Here is an 8,322-nt window from a genome sequence, read left to right on the forward strand (position 1 = left end):
GAGACTGCTACTGCAGGGCTCAGCCATTCCCTGTTTTCCTTGGGAGTGAGGCTGTCTGCAGGAAGCTTGCATTCTCCTCTGCTCTTCCTTGCCACAAATATACCAAGGACAAGACCTGTCTCTCAGAGGCTTGTCTGCTTTCAGTGGTGCTTGTGACTGAGAAGATGAATATAGCAGTCCTCCCTTATTCCAAGACCTCCAGTGGATGCCTGAAACCTCAGATAGTACTAAACCCTATATACGCTATGTTTTCTCCTATACATACCCATCTATGATAAAGTTTAATTTATAAATTAGGCACAGTAAGAGATTAACAATAACCAATAATAAATAGAACAGTTATAAAGTATAGTGTCATAAAAGTTATGTAACTTTGGCCTCTCTAATAACTTATCTGATAACTGAGATGGCTACTAAGTGACTCACGGGTTGGTTGGGTGCACAGTGTGGACACATGGCACAAAGGCACGATTCACGTCTCGGGTGGGGGCATCAGGACTGTGTGAGATTTCATCACACTGCTCAGAATGGTGTGCAATTTAAAACCTAAGAATTATTTATTTCTGAAATTTTTCATTCAATACTTTCAGAATGAAGTCAACCCTGGTAACTAAAACCACAGAAAATGAAACTAGATGGGGTTTGGGGGAGGAGTATTATAGTTTAGTTCTTAGATTGAGTATAATGGAATCCACTTGCCTAACGATATGAGCCACATTCTTCAATATTAACAACATGATATCCTGTCTTATACTTTGGTCTTATTTCTTAATCATCTTACATTTGTGGGAAAGATTGATTTATTTATTGTACCTATTATTAATTACATGTGTTCCACTGGGGCCTCTTAAGGGCTCAAGTATAATAATACACTCTGAATTATCTATTGAGGGGCAAAGAAGCTAGAGTACTTACCCACCAATTCCCATCCCTCATTGGTTGAGGGTTGTTTGGGGGCGTTAATTCCCTGGCACTTTTAGCTGGCCCATTTTGTGGAGACACAGGTACTTGAAATAGAAAAACATCATTGTGACTAGAACTGTCGAAGCTACAAGTGACTTTCAGTGTGGGTTGAGGGAGTAAGGGGTTAGGTACCAACAGTGTTTGATATAAGGTTGTCCTTGAATCCCCTTGACTATGTTAGGCACCCTTGCTCTAACCCTCAAATTTTTTTGTTATAAAACTTAAGACATTGTATGGGTTGTCTACTCTTTTCTTTAGGCTACAGTTTTTGTGTGGGCAAAGATAAGATCCATCTTGTTCACTGTGGTATCCCCAAGTCTAGGTGATCAGTAAATATTTGTGGAATGAATGTTCTGATCAGAAATAAATAAATACTTACAGTGAAAGAACCAACAATATGATTATCATTAAAACTAGTTTCGGTGTTTTGTAAGAAATAAATTTACTATACACGGAATAGTACTGATGAACTCCTTTAACATAAAGACGTGAAATGCTTGGTCTGAATACATTGGATATTGGTGAAACATTTGAAGGAAACTTATATCTTTTACAATTTAATGGCCCAAGAAAAAAGTAGAGAGAGATATTTTTCATTTTTTATTTCTTTTTATTTTTTAAAGCATTTATTTATTTACTTGTTTATTTATTCCTCACCTGGGGATATATTTTATTAATTTTAGACAGAGAGGAAGGGAGAAAAAGAGAGAGGGAGAAACATCAATATGTGAGAGCAACATTGATTGGTTGCCTCTCACATGCATCCCAATGGGGGATTCAACCCACGACCTAGGTTTGTGCACTGACCAGGAATCAAACCTGAGCTACCTGGTCAGGGTAGATATTTTCCTTTTTAAAAAACAAGTATTGTGAACAATGAATGGTTTCCATGCATAAAGGACAGAGTAAAAAATTTATTGTTTGAAGATTTTCCTGATCTTTTCTATTGTGAGGTTACTTGTCCAAGTTTCCCAGCGAGTTCAGCAATTTTGAATGGATTTCAGTGTGGAGAATAAAAGCATGTAATGTGGGAATTCTGACAGCAGGTGGTGCTGTTTCATGTAGCAACTGAGGCTTTTTAGGTTTTGACTGTGTAAATGGAGTTCACAACATTAACCTCAAAATGAATTAGATTAGTTTCTGAAGGATTGATAAGATTTTTTTTAGCATCAGAGAAGCGATCAATAGGGGAAAAAATACCCCCCCCCCCTCCATAAGCAAAAAAGTCAGAGGGAGATACAGTCTTAGCAATTCAGACAACTTCAGCCAATAGTATGGAGAAGAATAAAAACACTTGATAGACTTAAAGGTGGCTAAGTGTGTTTGATTATATGGTCTGGTGTGGCCTAGATAATTCCAGTTTTGAAGGACTGTTTTGAATGGGGACATCTGCTAGGAAAAATTGGATGTAATGCATAGTTTTTACTACAGGATCAAGAATCGTTTGAATTAAGCTTTAAGATGAACTGGGAGGTGCTGGCCGGTTTGTGAATAAACACATATGAAATACAATTATGTTTGCAAATTGTTACATTTTAAAACAACTCACAAAGCAGCTCTTAGTACCCTGATTCATATAACTTGACAAACTGCTGACCTGTCTTAATATTTCATTTGAATTTAATAAACGCTTATTTGGGGTCTACTGTGTACCAAGCAGCCTGCCAAGCACTGGGAATCCACAAATGAATAAAACAGAGCCCTTCCTTCCAGGTTAGCCATTAGCCCCGATGTTTCTAGGCCTTATGACCCTGCTAATTCTCCAAGGACTGTGGTGAGAGGAGAGGAGTCGATAGGTCCTAAATCCATGGTTCCCCCTGCAGCAAGGTCCCTGCTTCACTCCTACATACACCTTGTCTTGTCTGGAGGCTACAGAGGAATAAGAATTGCTAACCCTCTGACTATGCCCTTTGTACTACCACCCTTTAACACAGAATGGAGGGTGGTCATTTTAGGTGTTTATTAAAATCTAGTGATAGATTAGAAATGTTATCACTCATCATACCTGAATTTCATAATTATATCCAGTTCTGGCATGCCTACAGAAGGTTCAAAGACACAGTGAAATGGTCAAAGTCATATTCTAGGAGAAGGCTTTAAAATGACACCTCTAACAAGATTGCCCCCAGATTTATCCTCTGTTCATCATCCGGAATGGTTCAGCATAGTGAAAGTCGCCCCATGAAGCAGTAGAAAGATGCCCAATAATTACCTTTTGCAAGAGTCGAAGCTTTTAGAAGGAATGAGCAGCAACTATTTTGAGTGGGGTCGTAGAACAAGGATATCTTTGGAAATGCAGTCCTGGTTTAGATCCCAACTGAACCACATATCATCTCTGTGATTCGAGGCAGTTTGTTTAACTATCCTAACTTAAAAACAGGAATTGTAATTCCTAGCTCATAAGGTTGTTGCAATGCTTGACACAGGATAACATAGGGGAAAGCACCTAAAAGAATTCCTGGTGTATTATAAGGCATCCCAGAAGATGCTACGTTTGTCCCTTCCTTCTTTGGAGAGGGTATCAGTAGTCAGTCACATGGTCACAGATCACAAATAAGGATGTTTAGTATCAAAATTATGTCATCAACATTGACCCATCATCTCCTTTAGGCTTGCTACTCATGCTCCTCATTTTGATAGTAATGTCAATTGGCAATTTCATGGTAAAGTCAATGAGCAGATGATCTCAGGGGCTAATTCTGGAAGCATTCATGCAAATCCAGAGTAGAAAGAGGCCATTTAAATTTCTCACATGTGTTTCCTTATAACTGGTGCATGGGAAAGTTTGCATTCTAAAAGAAATGGATTAAATGATAGATTGTCAGTACATCTCAGAGCTTTCTTCTCTTTTGCTGTGTGATTCTCAGCCTGCTGAGTGAGGAACAGTTTCTCTTCACATGCCGTGGACAATATGGGAGCATGACTGCTTTTGTTGCTGATGAAAATATTATGGCCTCGGTTTCCTGTAATCAATTTACTGCTTTATGGACCCAAAGTCCTCCAGAGAATTTAATGAATTCACATAATGTTTCTAAGTGCTGCATTGTGCATTTGGAATGCTGATTTAGCTGACAAATGTGAAAAATTCGTGTAGCTAGACAACTCCCTAGTGATTAGGCATGTGTGGAAGCTAGAGAGAGCATGGTGCTCCAAGAAGGTCAGCATTAACATATAGCAGAGACCCTTCTCTCCTGATTGGCTTTTTGTCCCTCTGGCTTGATAGATAATACTATCAGTCCAAACATTTGGGGGCGTTTTACCCATTACCAGTGGGGCTGTACTTTTACTTCTCTAACAACTTGCAGCTTTGATCTGGACAGAATGATCTGAACAACAACAATGAAGGTGGTGGTGGAGCATGAGACTAGGATGACACTCACTCAATTCAGATAATGAAATGGCCACTGAATTATGCACCTTTGCCCTGGGGATGTCAGAGGTTTCTAAGAGAGGTTTTACAGACTAGTATCTTAGGTCACTTGTTTAAAACTGGTTCTGTTTAAGTTGTATTGAATCTTTCTGTATCTCTTTCTCTCCCATTCTAATTTCCTTCCAAACTTAAACAAATTTATTTAAAATAATAAATATTAAACTATTTTTATTATTCAAAATAATCTATCTTTACTAGTGTACATATAAGTATTCTGCATAGTTATAATCAATCATTTTGTCTTAAAATATCATTTTCTATTCCATTTTCCTCTTTAATGTTATTTCATACAAACAATAATGTTATTTTATATCCATCAAGATGGGACACAAAGCTGTGGTTTCAAATAGGTTTTTAGTATTGAATTTCTGAAGCTTATCTTTAAATTAAAGTGGACAGGTGCTATGTTGCTTCAAAGGCTGCTATTGTTCAGAATTACTGCAGTTTAAATGTTGATTTTAACTTGAATTTTGATTTTCAGCTCAAGCTAACATTTAGATTTAGCCTGAGTTCTCAAAATCGGGGGAATTCAGCAATGACTGTATGAACCTGGGTATTTTGTAATAGCTGGTGTGGAAAAGAAGCCAGCACCTTTCCCACCTCTCCACCCCCAGTGACATGTGGTCCAGCTTTTACCTCACTGCGGCAGGCTGTGAGTACCGAACGATTGTTGACTCTCTCCTGATGGACCCATAAGGCTTGGACTGCCTCCATGACTCTGGGTCTGGGTAGTACAGACATCCAGATGGTTCTTGAATTAAGAGTGAATACTGCTTCATGTATTTGGATGCTGTAAGTAATGTCATTTGACAGGTAAGCTTTCCACCACTCACAAAGCAGCTGAAGTTAGGGAACCACAATGTGGTCAAGTATTGACAGCCAAAGATAGGATTAAATTTAATAACCCTAATCAATGAATCTGGGATTCATAATTATGGTTTTAGGTGGATTTGGTATTTATTCGAGAAATGAATATCATTAATTTGATATTTAAGTCCTGGTTAGGAGCAATGGGACAGGAAGCTGGATAAGTCATAACTATTTCCTTTGAAGGCTATTTTTAAACTTCTCCATAAGCTTCCCTTCACCTGTCCTCGTTTGTTCAATGTAGAGACTGAGGCACAGAGAAGACAAATGATTTGCTTAAGCTCCAAAAGGTAGTGTCTAACATAGGATAAAAACCTGGGTTCTATGTTGATTCCCAACCTTTTGTGTGTGAGGACTCTGTTTTTGTGTTAAAAAATTTAAGAGTCCTTACACAATAGTAGCTGTATATACCCATATATATATATTTTTTTTCAATATTTCAATTGTGGTAAAATACACATAACATAAAATGTACCGTCTTAACCATTTTAAGCATACACTTCAGTGATATTAAATACAGTTATAACAAATGCACCCATTTCCATCACCCATCTCCATAACTCTTTTCATCTTGTAAAACTGAAACTCCAGATCCATTAAACAATAACTCCTTATGCCCCCTCCTCCTAGTCTCTGACAACCTAGTCTCATTCTACTTGTTTTGTCTCCATGTATTTGACTACTCTAATTACCTCATATAAGTGGAATCATACAGCATTTATATTTTGTAATTGGCTTATTTTGGTTTCACTTAACATAATATCTTCAAGGTTTATCCATGTTGTAGCATGTGTCAGAATTTCCTTCCTTTTTAAGACAGAATAATATTCCATTGTATGTATATACCACATTTTGTTCATCTATTCGTCTGCCAATAGACACTTGGGTTGTTTTCAGTAACTAGATTTTTTGTAACTATTAATTAGGAAAATCCAAAATAGAGTCACAGACCCTCTGTACTGACTGTATAGCCACTAAGGGTGCACAGATTGCAAAATCACTGCAGAAAAGATTTTAATTTTTAAAGACTTTTTAATGAACTCTGACCTGGAAGCCAGCATAATGCAATGATATTATAAAAAAATGTTTAACTGTGAAGCTCCCTATACCCCAAGATTTAGCAGTGAACCATGAGAAATGGAAAGGGTGGGGGGTTTAGTGAAAGTCCCTTGCAGTGAAGGACTTTGCTAAGGCCTGTGAACAATTGCATCATCTAGGAGACGCTCACGCTCAAGTTCCAAGTTCGAGACTTGGCTGCCAGAAACAAATCAGAAGCAGAAGAAGCAACATTTGCCAATTTTGATGGGGTCCTCTATTATATTTCAAATCCTAGTGGAGACAAAACAAAAGTGACGGTCAGTATATCTTTGAAATTCTACAAGGAACTTTAGGCACATGGTACTGATGAGTTACAAGAAAATATTCTGGAGTTACTTGGTAAATCCAGATTCAGGACACAATGTCTATTTGCTATACAACCTTGAAAATCTACCTGCATCCAAAGATTCCATTGTGCATTAGGCTGATATATTGAAATGATATTGTTTTGCCTCTGTCTTTGAGAAATACTTCCAGTTCCAAGAAGAGAGCAAGCAAGGAGAGAACAGGACAGTTATCCATTATGGAGATGATGAGACCATGTATGTTGAATCAAAAAAGGACAGAGTCACAGCAGTATTCAGCACAGAATTTAAGCATGACGACAGTGTGGCCATTGGAAAGATGTTGATGCGAGAGTTCAAAGAAGGATGCAGAACCAGGCACATAGCCCCATAGGTCCTCTTTAGCCACAGGGAACCTCCTTTGGAGCTGAAAGACAATGATGCTGCTGTGGGTAACAACACTGACTATATTACCTTCGTGCTATTCCCTCGTCACACCACACCAATGCTTGAGACAACACCATCCTCCTGATCCACACGTGCGGGATCACCTGCACTACCACATCAAGTGCTCTAAGGCCTGTATTCACACGTGTGCAAAAACATCTGACTTCCTCAAGATGCTGAACTGTGCACACCTAGATGCTGAGAAGAAAGAAATGAAAACAATTATGGGGAACACGTTTTCATCCCGCTCCTCTTGTAAACAGGAAGAGGAAGTGGCTGGGAACTGAAGGCAGGAACACTTGCTACTGCATAATCATAGCTTTTAATGTTGCAACTCTTCAGGTTGTCAAGGGATTCTCTGTTTTGGTTCTAAGCTGTACACATTTGGAAAATAATCTGCAGAAGTGAGCTTTGCTTGCAAGGACTTCATAGTTCCCAAGAATTTAAAAAAAAAATCCACTTGATCCACTTAATTCTTTGTCTTTATCTTCCGGCCCTCACTCCCCTTCCCTTCCACCCTTCTTCCAAGCTCTTTTGCTTTGAAATATGTTACTGGTAGTGAGTTTCAGGATAATGCAATCTTAACTTGTTTTCTCCTAAATATTTGAATTCAAAACTCCTGTATCTAAAATACTATTGGGGTCATTGATAAAAGAAAATTTTTCTATCTTAAAAAAATAGCACATGTCACATCTAACTGTGTTATGTTCCCACCACCCATCCTGAAATGACAGAACTGAAATGCTTGTACCCAGCAGACAAGATTCTATATTATCACTCAAATGATAAACCAATGAGACCATCCTGCTGTGAGGTTGTGACTTTATTTTTGCCCCTGTTTTGTTGCTGTCATTCCTGGTAGGTATGTCTGTCTCCATACTTGTCAGGCTGAATTTGCTGTCAATTGGAATACATAAAATGCATAACTCCAAATGTATAAATTTTTTTATTTTCTAAAATGAACATAATAAAAAAGACAGAAACGTGACCTCAAAAGGCAGCATACAGACTCAAAATATTGTAGGGCAGCTTCATCTTTTTATTAGATTCCGTGTGTTTTTTTCTCCCTAGTTGCTGGATAAAATCCATACAAATGAAATTCTGGCTCACTCAGTAAATAATAATGAAAAGGTAAATTCATTTTACAGAGAAGCCAGTACATGTAAGACATCATCTTGAATGACTGTGATTTTCTTGAACTGATCACCAGGCTATTATAGTCTCTCAAAAATA

The 8,322-nt window shown here is 37.9% G+C and overlaps 1 pseudogene; it reads left to right on the forward strand.

Moving 5' to 3' along the window:
- Nucleotides 1-5,192: 5,192 nt before the first annotated feature.
- On the forward strand, nucleotides 5,193-7,376 carry LOC112317729 (actin-related protein 2/3 complex subunit 2 pseudogene; annotated as a pseudogene).
- The last annotated feature ends 946 nt before the right edge of the window (nucleotides 7,377-8,322 follow it).

Source organism: Desmodus rotundus, chromosome 4 (genome assembly GCF_022682495.2).
Source record: "Desmodus rotundus isolate HL8 chromosome 4, HLdesRot8A.1, whole genome shotgun sequence".
Classification (NCBI taxonomy): Eukaryota; Metazoa; Chordata; class Mammalia; order Chiroptera; family Phyllostomidae; genus Desmodus; species Desmodus rotundus.